Source organism: Pyxicephalus adspersus, chromosome 5 (assembly GCF_032062135.1).
Source record: "Pyxicephalus adspersus chromosome 5, UCB_Pads_2.0, whole genome shotgun sequence".
In the NCBI taxonomy this organism is placed as follows: Eukaryota; Metazoa; Chordata; class Amphibia; order Anura; family Pyxicephalidae; genus Pyxicephalus; species Pyxicephalus adspersus.
The window spans coordinates 46,208,026-46,228,503 of NC_092862.1; positions in this window are offsets into that span (position 1 = coordinate 46,208,026).

Here is a 20,478-nt window from a genome sequence, read left to right on the forward strand (position 1 = left end):
GCACATTTCCCCACATTTTATTATGTAAACACTGAACATAAAAATAACTATTGATCTAGTGTGCTCCAAATTTCCTGGTTGAGTGACAGGCAACACGCTGTCTTTTCTTCACTGAAATCCTGTGTGGTCTTGTCAGTCCTGCCTGCTAAACTACAGAATTCTGCCAGTATCCCACCACTTTTTTCTATCCCACATAGATACATTAAGTTCTTTTATAGCACAACAATACTTTCTTGATTCTCAAGAACCTGTCTGCAATTCCTGTCTAACTTGCAATTGAAACAACACAAAAGTAAAAACAATTCTAGGCCCTTGTGAACATAATGTATTTTGTTTAGAAATGGCATTAGAATAACCAGACATGCAAATGTTTTTTTTTTCTGTTACTACATTTCTTTTTTGTTATGTACAAATCATTGACAGATAAACTCGTGGAGTGTTTTGCATATGTTTATAAATCTGACATTCAACACATTACTGGTGGAGAATGTTCCAGGCTCCATGCATTTTTAATGGCAGTACACCAGAGAATGTGTGTTGGATGTTAGATTCACCACCTTAAAAACAGCCCCACCCCCCATTAAAGGGCTTATTATAATGGAAACTAAAAAATCTTTGTCAGGTTAATTGGTGTTAAAAATCTAAAAACTTTAATTTTTGTTTGCATTTTTTTAGTTTGTAGGAAAAGCAAAAATAGGGCAACATTTCTAAATAAGAAATGTTGCCTTAAGCTGGCAAAGATTTCAAGAGACTCAGTAGGTTGCATATCTTATAGTAAATTTCTGAGTGGCAAAGCTGTTTTAATGCTGTAGCTTTTAGCAAATGCATTGAAAACCAATTACAAGTAAGTTACTTTTACAAATTATGTTGACATGCCAAATGTTCTTATAAAAAAACATCAAAGTTGTCATGTGTTTTACATGTGCTTTTCTAAGTATGGTATTTATGGTTAATCATTCTAATTTAATTTTGATCATCTGTTTTTGCAAAGATTTTTTTGTAGTGTCTTATGCAGATGTTCGTACAGCATATTATATTCCCGAAAATATACTAAATTTACAAAGTACATGAAAAGCCTTCAACACATCGTTTTAGTCGGAGCCAAAATTATTGAAAACACATCCAGTAAAATCAAGTATATCAACATACTAAGCACCCCTTTAGGTATACATCCCCTCCATAGTCTACCTTATGACCTGGGCACACATGAGAACAGCATATGAGAAACAAATAAAAATATGAATACCTTTAACAATGATAAAAAGGCATTTAATAAATCTTTTACAAAATGGTAAGGAGTTGCTACCTTGGATGGCGGTTCCACCCCTCTGTCTCTTGTAGTTGTTGTTGGGGACTAAGGCTACGTACACACGTCAGATGATTCTCGTCCAATTATCGCCTTGGTTAGTATCGGTTGAGAATCTGATGTGTGTGCAGCAGCCATCCAACATCATTTATGTATTTGTGGACGAAGGATTGTAATACGAGTGAAGGAGAGCACGCGGGGTGGGGGTGGGTCACTCGTTCGTTCTCCTCCCTCCCCATCTTTATAGAGCACAATAAAAGATCCTTTCCAACATCTAACGTGTACATCGCCTCTTAGTATGATCTAATTGAGCACTCTGTGCCCCTTGTAGATCAGTCTCATGTCATTAGAAAGCAGATAGTAAGACAACTCCCTATTAGTAAACTCAATATAGGCAGTAGCTAAAAGCACTACTAAACTACAATATTTTAGAAATGAATTTGTAGTCTAGTAGTACTGATAAGCAAGTTATTGGATCGCCTGTATATTAAACTGCTACAGCACATTTCAGATGCTCAAACGCAATGCTGTGGAAAACAATCCTCTATTATATTCCTTCTGAAAATGTAATTATACAAAATTAATGATGAAAAAAATGGTTTCGTAAGTTGACACATTTCTTACAAACAAGGTACACCATTTTCACACCAGGTAAATTCTACGATACTTATGTTACATTTGAATTAATTAAAGGCAATGTATTTGGGAGTTACCAAAATCCTAGATCACTAGAATCATACTGTAAATTTAACAATTTTAGGCAGAAATATCTAGAGCTACTAATGCACAGACAGAGATTGCATTAACAGACACTCAGCTTTTGGCTACAGATAGTTTATTTTGCATTAGATTAGATGGTGATGGTCACTCATATCTAACAGATATGACTGCCAAATGGCCACATTGTGCAGAGATGATGTCTTTTTTCCAGGAACCACATTTATGCAATCCTGAGTTCCTCTTATGATAAGCCTCATGATCTTTCAACAGATATCTGTCAGACTTTTAAAAATCAGTGGTTATCTACACATGGGCTGAGCAAAAAGACCTTAAACTGTATCTAGCAAACATATTTTATCTAGTTGTGAGTATGGAATATTTAAAATCTCTCAGGTTTTTTCTAACCTGGACGTAAGTGATTAACCTTCATATTCCTGTCCCAGAGATACAACAGAGGAGCAACAAATAGTCAATCTTTCCAAAGTGAGGGAAATCTTCTCACTGACTGTTGTGCTTGTGTTCTGCTCACTTACTGTCTCATTGACAACAGTTAAGCTACGTACACACGGCGGATCCACAGACGATAAGCAATCCCAGTGCAAAGGAAGGTGCCACTCCGTCGTTCTCCCCCTCCCCTCTCCATAGAGCAGAGCGTCATGCATCGTGCGGTTCTTCTCATTGGAAATGAACGTGAAAGATTTACTATAGAGTTACCTCCTAAGCTAGAAAGTAGCAATCAACATTAGACTCTATCTAGTAAAAACTTGGGCTTCAGATACAGTTGTGTTGAGCATAACAACACTTAAAAAAAAAAAATGAAAATTAGGCTGTTCACAGAATAGTAGTGTCTGCGTTCTTCTTTAAATATGCAAACATTCACTGTACAACCTAAAAAAGGTTTTGGTTTCACTGAACTACTATTAAGTAGTATAACCACTGTTCCTGGGAACTGCTGCACATCTGTGTCGCATGGAGTTGACCAACTTCTGGCATCTGAGAACAGCTCAGGATTATTGGACTGCATTCCATAATTTTCTGCATGGTTTTGCCTCAGAACAGCATTTTTGATGCTTCATTTCCTTTTTTGTTTTTTTGTTTTTTTTTTTAACACACTGCTAATATTTTGAACACAACACTACTTTCTTCTTGACGGGGTAACACCAGACTGCCATGATACATGATTAAAAGTGCTTTTTGTCACAAAGATGACTTCCACTTTAAAGAAGTGCCAGGCAGCTTTCCATACCCTAAGCAAAAAGTCCTTTGATCTCCCAATACTTCTACTGCTCCTGCTACCTTTCCTTAGCAGATTTGTTTGTTCAATTAAATTAAAAAACAGTTTATGAGTCACATTAGGGATAGAAAAAGTTTTTTTTAAACTTTATTAATATAACTTTATAATTTTTCAAAGATACAATAAAATAATTACAAAGGAGTTACAAAGAGGGGTATGTGGACCCTTGCAAGAAGCAAAATGATACCTTTTTTCCTAAGTACAATTTGTGTAGGATAGCCAATGAATCATATATCTGACACAGTCTACTAATAGCTTTCTAAATAGTGTAAAAGTCAGTCTTTCTCAATATATAGAGATATGAGTGAGATGGTGGGAGCTTGGCTTAGCACATTCCCTGAGGTTGTGTCTGTCTGCAGAAAGCTCTAAAAAGAATAAGTCAAGGAATCTGTGAGTAAGTTAGAGGAACCTCGGAGAAGGGAAGAAGGTGTGAATGAGACGGAGTAATTAGTGAGCAGGATGCCCAAGCGTCTTATGTAGGCATTACCCCAGTGCTTGCAAGTAGTACATGTCCCAAAACTCCCAGACAGGAAAAGTTTTTAAATGATTTATTTTGGTCTTGTTTTTTACATTACAAAAACCTGGATTTTTAACGGGTGTGTACACTTTCTTATATCCACTGTAATTTAGAAGATTAGTGACTTGGTGCCCATGCTTTTCAAAATGTAGCAGTCACCTACCTAAAAATCCTCCTCCTTGCACACCAAAAGTGCACCTTCTACTTTCTACTTACATTGTTATTTTTTTTGGAACTTTCAATCTGCTACTGTTTCGGCATCTCCTCAAAGGAGTCACATGCAATAAAAAACCCCTGATGGTTGTAGCCATTCACAAATAACTAGCACAAGTTTTCTCTGGCGTTCCACCTTAATATTAGCAGGAACTCTGCCACATTCAACTGTACAAAGCAGTTATATCACTGACTAAGAAATATTTTGCTGCTATTAGCACTGGGCTGTAGTAAGGTCCCATGGATTTTTCTAGGATTTCACAGCAAGAGCTTACCGCAAAAAAAAAAAAAAAAAAACCCACATGAAAGCAGCTATGTATTCCCGGAGCCAGACACTTGTAGTGTTTCTGTTGGTAATGGCTTGCCACGAACCATAGTAGTGATATAATTGGTACTGGGCTTTGGACATTTGATGAATGATTCATCATAAGTAGATGTCCTAAAACTTAAATGTTCCCTACAAGAAGATTGCTGACCATGTTTAATGTATTCCCAGCCCCAGCTGCAAACAGTGCAAATTATTACTTTATATTCATGAACTGTTCAGATCATGAGCCATATCTTGTGTATGTACTCACACACTCACATCCTTTATAGGAAAAAACATCTTTAGCAATTGATGGAATGAAGTGCTTCAGGATGCTAGCAGTAAACTGACATAACAGCTGCTTACTGTCCAAGCCAAGTATTTCTGCATATATTCAGAATGTAAATATTTTTTTTTCTTCTTAAGATCTATTAGTTCATTTAATGATGTATTTTATATACTTAGCCAATTTCATCGTAGTAATTCCTTCAAAAATGTTTACACTATATGTTTCTAAATATCTTTGCATGACATCATGATTTGGGTTTATTTATTAGTTGCGAGTAAGCTTTCTCTAGTGTACATGTTGCTTATTTTGATATTTACTGTACATCACCACAGCAGCCATCCTCTGGGTCAGACTTTCTCAATCTTTTTAGCATGGGGTTCGGAAGAATGGGCATAGAAATTTACTGAAGTTTACAGTTCATACAATTTAGACAAGATTAAAGCAGTGACTATAAAGGTTTGGATTTAAAACGGTTTGCATGTGTTACTATCTGTGTTATCTCTTAATTTATCACTAATTATGAAGTTGTAAAGTCTGCCTGATTGATATAATGGGAACAAAATGAAAGTATCCTGCAAGTGTCAAAACTACTGTATCTGCCCAGGCATCAGACAACGGAGGAGTGTGATCATGCACATTCACTTACACAGGTGGACCGTGCATGCTTACCAATATGGTAGAAGCAGGTAAGTTTCTCACAGTAAGGTGAACAGGGTTAAGCTAGCCATACACTAAGCAAAAGTTTAGACTGATTAGAAAAACATTATATCAATCAAAACTTTTTTATTATTTGCTTATCCATTGTAATATATTCAAAACCACTCTTTGGGTTGTGTATGATGTCTCAATTAGATATAAAACCAATTATAATTCTGATCAGTTATAAAAAAAAAATGTATAGATAATTGAATACGTTTAGTCAATTGCTAGGATTGATTATTGATTGATTATTGATAATTATTGTTATAATGATTACAATTACACAGAGATTAAATGACAAAGTGAGTTACCAGCATTGTGTGGCCACATATCCCAATCTGGTTATGCAATCGCCATGCCATCATCTATGTGGTGTGGGAGCTTACCTAAACAGTCCCATTTAGGACAATCCCAATAGGATATCAGATCACAGCTCACAGTTGGACAATCTTTAAAAAAAGTATAAATAGATTGTAATATGAGTGGCAAGCTTTACCGTCTAGCAAAACATGTTTTCCAAGATTACATGTTCTCTAAAATGGTCAAGTTTGGGGTCTGACCACAATAAAATGGGCCTGGTTAGTAACAGACTTTACAATCTACTTAGTTTGTGGTATCTGGGATTTCAGTTCTGGGCCACCCAGATGGAAAGACCAATAGGTCATATGTAATAGTAGGGTATGCATTTTCAGAAGAAACATTATAATAAATGTATTTAAATAATGATACATGCTCAATGAATGTAGTATAGTACTTCCAGGGGTTCTTTATAGAAGAATATACAACAGACCAAAATGGGGCACAACTGAGGAGCAAAAGAGAGACAGTTTCTACAATTGTGATCTACAATAAAATGTATAAAACCTGGCTCTGCTTACATGATGTTAGCTGATTATAACACCTCCCTACTCTGTCTAAAAAATTACATAAACTCTAATTAGTAAACATAGCTAGGGGGGAAAAATCACCTTCTTTTCAACAAATGGGCTCAATGATACTAGTGCATGATAAAAGTAAAACTACATGAACATGTCATTATTACTTTTACATTTCTATTATCCAATTATGAATATATAGTAAATGCATTTAATTTACAGCAGCATGCCCATTTACAGAATTATGTCATATCCTTTTACAAAAAGGCAAGTTTAAAAGAGCACGTTATGTTTTCCCTGAAACAGCCTGGGAACATTTTACTAATATTTAATTATCGAGAAGCACATGCAAGTAATTATCACATCCATTAATGCTGTTAGTTGTTAAATATTTGTGTTTCTGAACACATAAAAAAGTGTGTGTGGCTGACCCAGCAATTGGAATAGACCAAGGAATGTGAAAAATAAAAACATACACCCATACTAATTATTGATTATTCTCATTGCTTGGGCTATATAGACTGGAATGGGGGCAGGAGATTAAACACACATTGCAGAGATTGTTAGGTGATTTGCCCATTTAGGCATATCACTGTGATGTAATTTTAAATGACTAACCTCCTCTCCAATTACCCAACCCAATTCCTTTTACTAGTATTTTTTAATCTCTAACAATAAAAAATACTTGTATAACCCAAGTAAAATAGCTTGGCATGTAACCCCTGATTGCCAAATCTCATTTGAAATAATATGAAAGCCACAAACAAGGGCTCAATTCTCAGGTATAGTTGGGCCCTAAGGGCCTATTCACATTATGTGTTTTACTAACACACATAGATTCTTTTAAAATTCAACACTCTCACCACTAACTGCAAGGGTCAATGGATTGCATGTCAGGGCCTAGAGCTGAGCACTAGGGAAATATAGGTTTTCAAACTTTACTTCATCAAAGTATTTACTTCATGCTACTGCAATAGTCACAGGTCAATCCCCCACACTACAATGTAAAAAGCTCAATTTTACTTAAGGTTCTGTGAGAAAGTATTTTTCGTTATAAACTTTTTGTTAAATCTGAAGTATTTTTATTTGCTGTCAAAACCTTTATAAGTAGTATGCATTACCTAAGGCACATGACATTGTGATAATTCATACTGGGTTTCATTATTATTCAAATGAAGTATTAAAAATGAAGTCTGCTTGTTTAGTTATAGAAACATCCTAGGAAAAGACAAAAGAAGAGTGATAGGGGGTGTAGTGAGACCAATAATATGGGAGATGAGATCATGTTATTAAGAGTAATGAAACTGCTGGTTAAGTGGCAGGCCGTCATCATCTACTAAGCGATTCATAGACAAGTCAAGAATTACCTTTGAACTTTATGTTCAAAGAGTCATTGCCTTTGATTCAGGCTGTTTACTAAACCTTATGTTTAAACATAACACCAGATGCAGATTTATACTTGGAACACCTAAATATTGTGCCATGATGAATAGATACAGGACTGAACACATTCTAAAAATGTGTTATGAGAAAAATATGGGCTGCCACTGTTCATTCCCCTTAAGCAAATATATGTTTTCAGGCTATTCTAGTGGTCTAAATACTTTCTCTATCATTAAATCCAATTAGGTTTTGCAGATCATTCTGTTCATAATTCGACCTAAAGATAAGCTGTGCCCAGATCTTCCACACAAAAGTATTAATATATTCTGAACAATTAGTAAAAACCATTTAAACAAGCTCTTCTTCTTTTTTTATCTATAAGCAGAATGAAGAAATATATATATTTATATGTATGGTGATACATTTATATATATATATATATATATATATATATATATATATATATAATATAATATATCTATCTCACATCTCAAAACATCAGATGTGTGATTGGGGGGGAAAATGCTAATTTATTTCTTTGTTACAAAATAGATGAATTCATAAACTATATAAAGTGAAAGTGAAGAAAGAGGGCATAATATTAGCTGTTGCAGCAGATTCAATTAAGGGTTTGGGTAAATCTTTGATATAAGCTTAGCTTACAAACTGTTGCAAACATAGATAAAAGAGCAGTACGGGTCACTTAAGAAACAACACAAAATATTGGATTTACTTAGCACAGGATAAGGGATGTATTAATAATACACAGTATTTATTTAGCACTGACATTATGCAGCACTGTACAAAGTCCATAGTCATATCACTAGCTGTCTCTCAAAGGGGCTCACAATTTAATGTCCCTACCATAGTCATATGTCTTTAATACAGTCCAAGGTCAACTTTGGGGAAGCCAATTAACCTAACTGCATGTTTTTGGAATGTGGGAGGAAACTGGAGTACCAGGAGAACCAGCAAGTTCCATGCAGATAGTGCCCTGGCCGAGATTCGAACCTGGGACCCAGTGCTGAAAAGGCAAGAGCACTAACCTCTGAGCCACTGTGCTGACATTTAATGGAAATAACAATAAAAAAGTTTTGCAGAATTCCCACTTTAAAAGAGCAAACATGTTTAAATCTGAATTCAAAGTAAAGAGACACAAATGCAGATCTAATCAGAATTACATAAATAACCGTACAAGCGGTTTAAGTACGTGAGTTTGAATTAGCATCAGCCTCTTACAGTACAGCAGTGTATGAGCGGAAGCAGAAAGCACAAACAGCCAATCTGTGTGCAGAGAAGGCAGAATGACAGAGAGATGAAATCATCACTGTCCTGTTTCTCCTTTCACTGCCAAGGACAACTTGGGCTTACTGGCTCTGACTGGCTGTTGGACAGAGGGCAACTGGCAGCAGAAAAAAAACAAACTTGATGAAAATTGTCAGCAAAAGCTGTTTTCTGTAATTTTATCATATTTAATTTATTGGGTTTTTTTTGTTATTTTTGGCTGAATTCTGGTTTAGGGTGGATTTGCTGCCCAATCTCCCAATGAAATAGGCAATAGTGGAAGTTAAGAAGAAACAAAGGTGAATGCCTTCAGCATGGGATTATGTGGGCTGGGAGGTATTGAAGTTGCTGCAGCTCCCCCCCTATTTTTAGTACCTATTACCCCATCTATTTTTATGAACAGGTACTTACCATTGTGAGATGATCTTCAGTTATATTGCTTGATGGGTAAGGAGGCATCATCCTGTACGATACCAGCTCGTGCCACCTGATAAGAAAAAGCCATCTGAGGGAGATTACTGTTAATAAGTTCCCCATTCTCCCAGCCCTTCCTAATGACCTGAAGTTATGTGGCTTTAGTTATATGAACTTTTTAAGTAATGGCAAACTACACAATTATCCTGTACAGGAATGTACAGATTTTTTGCTTAATCCAATAATTCATCCTAAATCCGTTTAAAGACAGTTTTGAGAAAATGAACACCCTTTAGGAAAAATTTGTTGGAAGTACCCTAATGATTTATGCTTTTCCCTTAAAAAATGTTTAATAGATTAGTCACATAGAATTAGTGACAGTAATTAAGTGATTAAATTGTTGCAATCATTACATCAGTTATTCTTGCTCGGGGATGGAATGTTCCGGTCTTAATAGTACAAGGGCGTTTCCTGAATAAGCGAAAAACCTTTCCTTGATAACGGAAGTGATTTTTGATGGAGGTGGTCCTAGGAAAAATTCTGGGAATTTGAAACTGCATTGTTATCCAATACAAGTGGGAATACATGGAATATGTCATATTTTAACAGCTGGGAATTTACAAGAAAGGAAGCCACTGTGAAATCCCTGACTGTTAAATGGTTAAATATGGTGGGTAAGAACTCATAGTCAATAATTTTTCATAAATATTTTCATTGTTTTTTTATAAATAAGTAGTAGGACAAGTAATGGCAAACAGATGAAAATGAACTTTTTATATTTGTTGTCATTTGGTCTGGTAAGTTTACCAATCAATGTGTTTTGTTAAATCTGTTTGATAGGTGAAATATTCAAAATTACCATAACAAATATGCTAATTACTTAATTATCTGCCTGTGTTGTACTGTTATTAGAGGAGTATAGGTCCCTGCCAATCTACATTATGAACAAAGATAAAGGAAGTTCTAGTAGTCCTGTCCTGATTCTGTTGTCCTGATATAGCATTGTTACCCAAGGACAGGAAATGTGTTGCTGGTAAAATCACCAGGAAAGGAAAATATTTACCCAATCTATTGGACTCATAAACTGCAATATATTTCATCTTTGTTTTTGGTTTAGATAGGATTTGGAACCAAAACAACTCCATATTTAACAGTTTTTCCCTAAGGGACTTGTACAAAAACTTGAACATGATTTTTTTTTAATTGAAATCCTTAGTCTGGAAATATGCTCACAGAAATCTAAATTTTGCATTCTAGTATCGTATGCATGTAGTTGTTGTCTTTTAAAATGCACCCCCCTGGGATCTTTCCACTGATACATTTCACTCTAAAAGGAACCTAACTGTAATTACATACCAGTGTTATGCTGCTGTGTGCTGTCTTAACAATCTCACCTCTCTTCCAGCAACAACGTACTAACTTGCTATGACACCAGGACATCAAGGCTTCATCTTCCACCTCACCTCACTGAAGAGTACTTTATAGAGTAAAGATTTGGCAGTACTCTTTGCAGCATTATTGTTCTGCATATTTCCATATGAAAAATAGGAAAAGAAATTCTACAATGAGGGTGAAACGCAAAAATTAAGGGGGGGGGGTAATGGGACTCATTAAGGGTCCTTTCTTTACTGATATCAATTAGGTAATAGCCAAACCGATCAATACTTTTGTGTTGTGTCTAGTGTCTAGTGATGTTTTGTATATAGCAGTCAATCACTACTGAAAATTTTAATTTTGTTAAAAAAAAAAAAAAACATTTTTTCTGCATAAATCTGATAGATTGTTACATTTTAATACTAAATCGTTTATGTCATAGAAAAAGTACAATTACACATCGTAACACTTTTGTGAAAAACCAATTGACTACAAAAAGAAAAAACATTAAACTTCAAGTGATATAAAGGACATGGTTGTTGACAGTAGGAACTAGATTTTAGGTATCATTATTTTTGGAAAATAAAAAAAGAATCAGATAATTTGCCAAGATTATGCAAGACAACATTTTACAAGCTCCTCTTTTTGGAAAATGAAATGAACATGCAGTGGTAGGTAGGAACACTTTAGGCTTCCTGGCAGACAGCAAAGGAGGTGGCAGTAAGCTCTTGATGTTGCAGTATCCGGAACATAAAAGAAGCCAAAGACTAACTCGCTACTTAGTTATGCCTATACCTTAAATGTCACTTTTAGTTTAGTTTTGTAGTTTTAACCTCTAAATCAGGTGATAGGTTCGCTTTAAGCTCTACACTTTCTGCCAGGTCATTAAAAACAGCCAGTCAGAATTCAGACAATATTCTGCAATGAAGAAAAATTTCTTGTATTATTTATAGAATATTGCATTTAACATTTGTTATCCCTGTTGAAAAAGATGAACTAGATATAAAACAAAGCAATAAATTGAATTACTTAATATTCTGCTAAATTGTCCTTTTAGGTTTAAGTTGAAGCCTAAATCATTGCAGGCCTCATTGACAGAGAGAGATAAACATCCTGGTAGATTCCATAGTATGAAGATATTATAGGAAAAAGACCTACACCAGAGAAAAAGCTCACAAGAAATATCTTAGTCAATGTCACCCCTTGTGTGAGTGAAATAACTCTCAAGCTTTGCATTCCCACGCCTCTTTCTATGCATACCATGATGTTCAACAACAGCTGTCATACTGCTGTAATAGTGTGCACTGACAGTTCCCACATCAAACCTAGGATACGAGTAAGTGCTGCCTGTCTTCAATACCTCAAACCAATATGTGTGTGTGTGTATATATATATATATATATATACATAACTATCCCTTTCACCATAATAAAAGTATAAACAGTTATACAAAAATAAGCATATAATAATAAAAAAGTTATAATAAAGTGAATCTATTTTTTTTAGTACAGATTCAGTAAATAAGGTTTAGAGCTTCCCGTGTTGCTGTCCTCCCTAATATGAAGGTTTACCCTCTCTGTTTGTCTTTGTGCCCATTGCCACAGGAACAGAAATATATGAAAACTGCAAAATTTGGCAATGCTACAGGCAAGGAATTGTTCAATGATGACAGTGTTCAACTTTCTAAGAAGGTGTCTTTAGAAAATTTCCTTTCTCTGGTATAGGGAGAAAAGTGAGTACTTATTGGAGTCACATACAGCGATTGAAAATATTTTACAAGTTTAAGCACCTACATAATTTCCAAACATGCAGGAATTATTCACTCCTATAATACAGGTTCTAGCATCTAAATCAGGGGTAGGTAAACTCCGGCCTTTAGGCTAGATACGGCCTAGAGAGTATTCCATTCTGGCCTAACGCCCCCTGGTCGATCCAGCCTAATCCCAGCCGGCAGGGGTTGGCAACCCACGGCTATGGAGCTGCATGCGGCTCTTGGGCCTCCTTGTTATGCCTCCCTTCCCTATTTAATGCGACCGGCATTAAAACTTCCGCTCCAGGGTAAGGGGGGATTCCCTCTCCTCCATATACATTGCAGAGTAGAGGGATTTCCCTTCAGGGACGTTCCTGTGGGGAGCGGAGCCATCAGCGCGGGACTCATGAGAGAGAGAGTCCGGCCTAGTGTGCCTTCTTGACCTCCTAAAATAGCCTAGTAGCCATCAAAGTTTGCTGACCCCTGATCTATATAATTTCTCATACATGTATAACTAAACACATCTAGAGTGTCTATCTTAAGCCACACATGTCCAAACACATTAGGATATTTATATATTTTAGCACAAAGCAAAATCAATATAAAACAAACATCCCTATTCTCTCTAGCTGCTTTTGATGTAAAGATATTCACTCTCAAAGTTCACAAAAAAACACTCTGGAGTTGGGTTTTGGTCAGTTTCTTACAGTTTAGAAACAGCTGCTGCTTAGGCCTGCCAAGATCAACTCTGATAGAAAATCACTTTGCCTTGTAACATGTATTTCTTCACAATGCTTATACATAGACATATAGATATCTATACAGGGGGCTGTTTTAAAACAATTCTATTCCATGTTTAGAATATCTAAAACATTTGACTGTGCTAGATATACTTTAAGTCCATACAATGCCAACAGTCAAGCTGATCGAAACCTGGGTTATGTATTAATGATACCTGCAAGAATTAATGTAGCACACCAGCTAGCTTAACACTATTAAATGCATACACAATGCTTTGCAAAAGTTTTAGGCAGGTATGAAAAATGCTATAAAGTAGGAATGTTTTCACAAATATTAATGTCTTATTGTTTATTCTTATCAATTTACAAAGGTACACTTGCACAAAGTCTGAGATTTTATGGGATTATAGTTGGGTGTATGATTAATTATACCAAATGGGTGCTAATGATAATTATATGTAGGTTTTAACAAAGTCATTAAATGAAACATAAACATCTGTGTAGGAGGCTTAAACTGGTTAATGAACAACCGAACTCTGCTACCAAGATGAGGTTGTGGTAGGCAGTTTAATGGCACAAATCATACACCATGGCAAGACTGAGCGCAGCAGCGAGACAAAAGGTAATTATACTACATCAGCAAGGTCTCTCCTAGGCAAAGATGTCAAAGCAGAAAGAGACCAGCAATGTCGCGGACCGTAGATGAAGTGGTTGGCCAAGGAAAATTAGTGCGGCAGAAATTGGAAAATGTCCTGCACAGCAATTGGCTCAGAACTGGCAGAAACCCGTGGAACCTGGGTATACCCATTTATTTTCTAAAGAAGCCTGGCCAGGAGTCATCATGGAAGAATTGCAGCCAAAAATCTTTACCTCCGCTGTGGAAACAAGCATCTAAACTATGCACAAAAACATAAGGTGCAGAAAAAATGGTAGCAGGTACTTTGGACTGAAGTCAAAATCTAAATCATCTGCCTGTAGCAGGATTTAGTTTGTTTGCTGAAGGACTGGAAATTGGTACAATAATGAGTGTCTGTAGGTAACAGTGAAGCATGGTGGAGGTTCTTTGCAAGTTTGGGGCTGCTTTCTGCAAATGGAGTTGGGGAATTGGTCAGGGATAAATATACAAGCAGATACTTATCCAGCCATTAAAACCATCAGGTAAGTGTCTGATTGGCCTCAAATTTATTCTGCAGCAGGACAATATCCCCATACATACAGCCATCGTCAGTAGGAGCTATTTTTAGTGTAAAGAAGAGCAAGGAGTCCTGGAAGCGATGGTATGGCCCACACAGAGCCCTGATCTCAACCTCGTCAAGAATATCAAAGATTACATGAAGATACAGAAGGATTTGAGGCAGCCACATGCATAGAAGATCTATGGTTAGTTCTCCAAGATGTTTGGAACAATCTACCTGATGAGTTCCTTCAAAAACATGTGCAAGTATACTAATGAATGCTGTTTAGAAGGCAAGGGGTGATAACACCAAACATTGATTTAACTTTGATTTCTCCTCCGTTCATTCACTTTGCATTGTTAATTGATAAATATAAACTATTAAATCTTCTATATGTCAAAACATTTTCAATTTATAGCATTTTCTACACCAGCCTACAACTTTTGCAATTCTTCTAGTTAAGCATATAAGTTTACCATTATTGGGACCTATTTACTGGGTCTGGACAGAAGTGATTACACAGATGTTCTGTCTTATAAGGTCACACAGAAGACTGAACTGTTAAATCAGGAAGATTATTGGCTTAATATGTGTGTCTGCCTGGCTGTGCAGTGTGAGTGTAAATCACAACCTTAGTGCAGAATTACAAATCATATGATAAATATATCTGTATATTTTTTCTGTTTGTGAGATGTCATTGATAAAGCAGATATTTTCTGTACAATGATGTCCATCCAGTGTATTGGAGCAGCCAAATCACTGGCTGTCATTATTCATCAACTGGATTACTGTACAATATTTCTTTGCTACTGGAATGACTGTAACAGGTATAAGTATTACTCATTTTATCTGATGAATTACAAATTATAAATACAGAAGCTACAAGTTTTTAAGCCAGATGTTGAAAGTATTAGGCTGAAATAAAAAATGCATTATTTGGGTTTCAGATGAAATGGAAAATTTAAAGTATACATTTTATTGCTATGTTCTCGGGGTCGTACACTTAGGTGCTTGGTTCTCATGGTCTATTTATACCTATGCATTAAAATAATGTGGCCCAATGTGATTGTTTTTTACTGCAACACACTCAATAACCTGTGAATTGGGATGTGGTGCCATGCTCCTAATTTTGTTTGCCACCCTGACACAGTTATGGACAAAACACCCGAGGGTCATATCTTCATAATTTTCATTGGAGGAAAGTTTTTACTTTTATATTGCAACTTGCCATAGCAAACACAGATAGAAAAAAAAGGCAAAATAGGAACGTTTCTATGCATTGAAGAGTAGTATATTTCCTAACAAAATGCATTAATAACGTCAACGCAAGACCATCCACAAGACAACCATGGCAGCAGTCTAGTACCTAGTGCACATTCATAGACTCAGCTAGAGCATTCCTGCTCCTGCAATCAACTAGTGGGATAGTGTATTTGGTATCAATGGGTCTGTCATTTCACAAGGGATGATGTAGTTGGAGTATGATGGGTAAGGATAACAGTGTAGACAATCAAAATTAGGCATCATCTATGTCCTTATTATTCCAGTCCATGGGATAGGAATGCTGCTTCTTTTGGCTAAGGTTGCCTAGGGTTCCATTCTGCCTTGGACCCTTTCCGATAACATTCTGTAAATATGTTCCAGTTTTTCCAGGTGCATAACCATTGCCAGCCCACAAAATAGTAAAATAAAAGGAATACATAAACATATAAATCCTGTTTTAGCCTGCTTTCCTTTTCAGCACATTGCTTAATGAGTATAGATGGGTGAAGCTTGGTAATTTCTAAACTCTATCTGTTATAAGGGAAAATGGCGTCATAATTTAGGTAAAAAAATTCCAATCCTTAACATTGTTCTCAAATGTTATTAGAAAATAACTTAACCTTCATTTTAATATTTAAAACTTCTAGAGATAAACCCGGGGCTGTTTACTCAAATCATTCTGTTTTACCCACTAATCCTTTAAAAATAAAATAATACTTGCATTGATTTTTTTCCTCGTTTAATGTTAGTGCTCCATGTATAGGGTTGTAACTCTAGCTTTCTCTGCTCAAGCGCTCTGACTTAGCTCCATCCCCGCTAAAACCCTGAGAAGGCCCTAACACTCACACATTATAGTTAATTTACTAAATAGATTTAGGCTGTTTAGCAAAGTGAATTAACGCTCCGCAAGAGATATTTCCCTTAGCTTAGTTAATGTTGTGAAAAATATTTGAAAAATAGCTAATCACCTGTAAGAAAAAGAAAAAGAAAGCCAGCAGTTTACCCACATTTATCCATGAATTATCCCTTGCAGAGTGAAAATTTATTTTCTAAAGTTGTTTGAGTTAAAAGTTTAAACTACTTTAGCAAACCATCGTTTACTTTGTAACGCCCATGCTATAGTAGACTCATTTTTATCATCAGTATCCATGTCTCCATCACATATTGCTCACTGAGAAGTGTCAGCAATGATAATCATCCTACTCACACCTCTTCCCTAATTTTATTTTTCAGTGCCTTAGTAGCTTCACACGGGAGGTTCTATCTCCCTTTCCTAGTTACATTGTGTTCTTTGAATGCCCCTCCACTTTCCTGCATATCTGCATTACTTTTCCTGACAACCCTCCCAGACCTCAGACAGGATACCCTTATCTATCATTCACACTACATTCTCCGCCATTGTCCATCCTATATATTCTTAGTCAATATTTTACCTCCTGCTTATACTACATAAAGACCCTTACCTGCCAACTACCTCTTCTAGTAGCCCTCCTCTCTATGTCTACAGTAATTCAGCTTCAGACAGCCCCCTCTATGCACAATGCTTGCCTATATTGTATGTTCTGTTCACACACTTGTGTTATTTCATGTATTGAACACTAACTACTCTGGACTCCCCTGTGTTTTATAAGGTACCTAAGCTAAACCTAGCCTTTTGGCTGCTGCCTTGTTCTTGCTTTGTGTTCCAGTATGATGATGAAAAGTAACAAAGCTACAGTTACCGTTTCATTTCTTTATAGTAATACAACACAAGTGTATTAGACATATGAATTGACAATGCAAGCAGGAAAACATTAAGGCCTGCCCTTTGCAATGATATAAAGCAGTTCCTAGAATGAGTTGCAGGCAATGGTATGCTGAAGGGCCCTCATGGAAGCTCTCCTTTGCTTGATACAAAAACATAGTGAAAGAGAACAGAAGTATTGGAATGTACATGACCTTGTAACTGAATTGCACTGGGAGCCCAAGCTAGCTCCATGCCTGGGTGTGAGCCATTACAGAACTGGGCTATCTGCCATTACATGTGATATAGTCTGGGTGTTGTTAAATTTACTTCACATTACAATAGAAGTATGATAGCTGAGACCATACGTTAGTTTATGGAATAGGATCTGGTTGTGTTAACATTAACATTAAAATTGCATAGCATAGTAAAAGACATACTGGACACATATGAGTTGATCAAAAATTATAAATTCAATGTAATATAACATCAACCATATCAAATTACTGGAATTAATATTTATTTGTTCTGAATGTTTTTAATAATGCCTTTCATCTAAACAGCAGATTAGGATTTAGTTTAACTTTACTGTCAAGTAACATATGAAGAAGAAAAAAAAAAAAAAGAATAATCTTAACTAAACTTCCCTATCTCCCCTTCCCCAGGTAAAGCCCCTTTACTTCTGCAGAGCCTCCATGGAATGCTACATACCTTTATCTCATGAAAACACTACTGCACTGCGCTTCAGCTTTATATTCTGAGTTTTATGGTACTCTGCATTATCTGAGCTCACATCAGAAGGAAAGTGATTACACCCCCATGAATAAGGAAGTGCTGTTGTAAACAATTTTTCCCTAAAGCTGCGTACACACTTCCAATTTTTATCGTTCAAAATGAACGACGAACGAACGACGAACGATCGATTGGGCAAAAATCGTTCGTAAAAAAAGTAACCAACGACGCCGACGAACGAGGAAAGTCGTTGGAAATGAACGACTGGACCGGCGGATCGGATTGGACGACGATCGTTGACCATCGTTCGTGTGTACGATCGTTCATTGATCGTCCATGGTCTGAGCATGCGTGATGAACGAACGTTCCTGTGGTGCACGTAACTTCGTGTATCGTTCAAACGATCGCATCTATTGTGTGTACAATATCTACGAACGATCGTGTCGTTATCTGTATGTACAGGATCGGTGCTATACGATCGTTCGCAGATATCGTGCAGGATCGTTCGTTTACCAACGATAATAATTGGAAGTGTGTACGTAGCTTAACAGTTGTTTTTTTAAGGTTAATCAGATTACAATGGGGGTCCCTTAATGAATAGGCAGACCCTGTTTGAAGTGTAATGAAAGGTGAACACTAGGAGGTTACTGCACTTTTCACTTTGTTATTGCAGCCTGAATAAACCCACCTATGCCTTGTTTTGTCTTTACCAGGCCATAAGTCTAAAAGTAAACAATACACACTATACCTGTCCTACAAAGAGCCAACATGCCAAAAGTTGTGCAGAAAAGGTCATTTAACCTTTGGAAAACTTGCATGAACACCTAAATTACCAGCACTCATTGGTCACAAGGAAGGCAAAGATGCATAGATGGACATTAAGGAGATTAAAGTCACCAGGTTTCTTCTGTATTTGTCCAGTTGCATACTGACCCAAGTCAGTTAAAAAAAACAAAGCTAGGTTATCATCTTATAATCAGGCAATGATAACTATCAAAAGGAGGGACGCACAACATCAATTCTTTATCACTTATAGGTGAAAGTGGACTTTACCTATAAGTGTCACATTCGCAACAACTCCTTCATTAATCCAGAGGACAAACAAAAATGCTTCCTCCTGCAGCAGACTGATGACCTATTTTATTAAAGTAACTTTAATAATTGTATTTTTATTTATTTTCTTTTTTATAGCGCCATGATTTTCCAGAGCAGTGTACAGAGTTCAATGTGGACACTATTGGGTAGCAATAAATTCTAGTTCTTACCTATGCAATTGGAAAATCCAGCAAAACAAGATAAGATAGCATCCAACCATGCAGTTACATGTTTAGGTATTGTTTAGATTAGAACTCCCGGGGCTCTATTTATAAAACAGGGAATCTAACATTCCCTGCAGGCAAACAATTACTGCCATTGTGGACCTGGAAGATGCCAACAAGGGAATGTTTGAGGGAATGTGAGATTCCCTGTGTTATAAATAGAGCCCTAACTAAAATGACAAGGCTGATGCAGTGAATTTAGCAGGTTCTTTACCAGCTGCTTTTGGGCATGTCTAGAAGGGCTCATTATGAAAGCTATACCGGTAGTTCCTTTTTCATTTATATTGTTGCTGTATATTGTCAGGAATTTAGTTTTGCAACAAGTAAATTTACTGACAGTTCTACTTGTCTTCTATCAGTACAAGCACACTGTATGACATTTAGTTGAATTCAAGTCATAGTAATGGTATTGGCTGTCACTAGCCGGCTGTCACTATAGTCACTATAGTGACTAAGTGTCACTATATTAGGAAGAGGACCAGTAAGATAAGTGTCTGATGTGTAGGAATGGCTTCTAGAGTATTTGAGTTTTCCTGGAATGGGAGGTAATTCATGTAGGTGGTTTTCGTCTGCTTTGTTGAAGCCTGTTTGTGAATATTTTTAGAAATCAAGGTTATCCTGGAGTTATTATGTTTCCTTTCACAGTTTATAAAAAGTTTTCCGGTTGCAGCATTGTGCTTGTCTTTTAGATATAAAGTTGATGTAAGACAGGAGATTGGTCACATGGTATTGTTTTCATCCATGTGTTATGAGTGTGAGCTGCATGATTCAAATACATCAGATGCATAGAAGAGACTCTGGCTATTGTGACAGCACCACCGAAATATAGAAAAACATTTCTTATGAGCATGGGGCCTGGGGACCTCTGTTATTATGTGCATATGGGATTTTTTAACTGGAAGAGCACCAAGACAAACTATAGAAGTGAGTGACAATAAATGACTAAACATAGTGTAGATCCCTATGCACTGCCACATTACCCAATAGAGTTCCCCCATTTACTGGTAAATAGGGATAAGCGAGAATGCCTCTGACATTTCCTCAAACTTCCAATGGGTCAGCGAAATTTTGGTAAACCGACCCAATGGGTGGACCCATTGG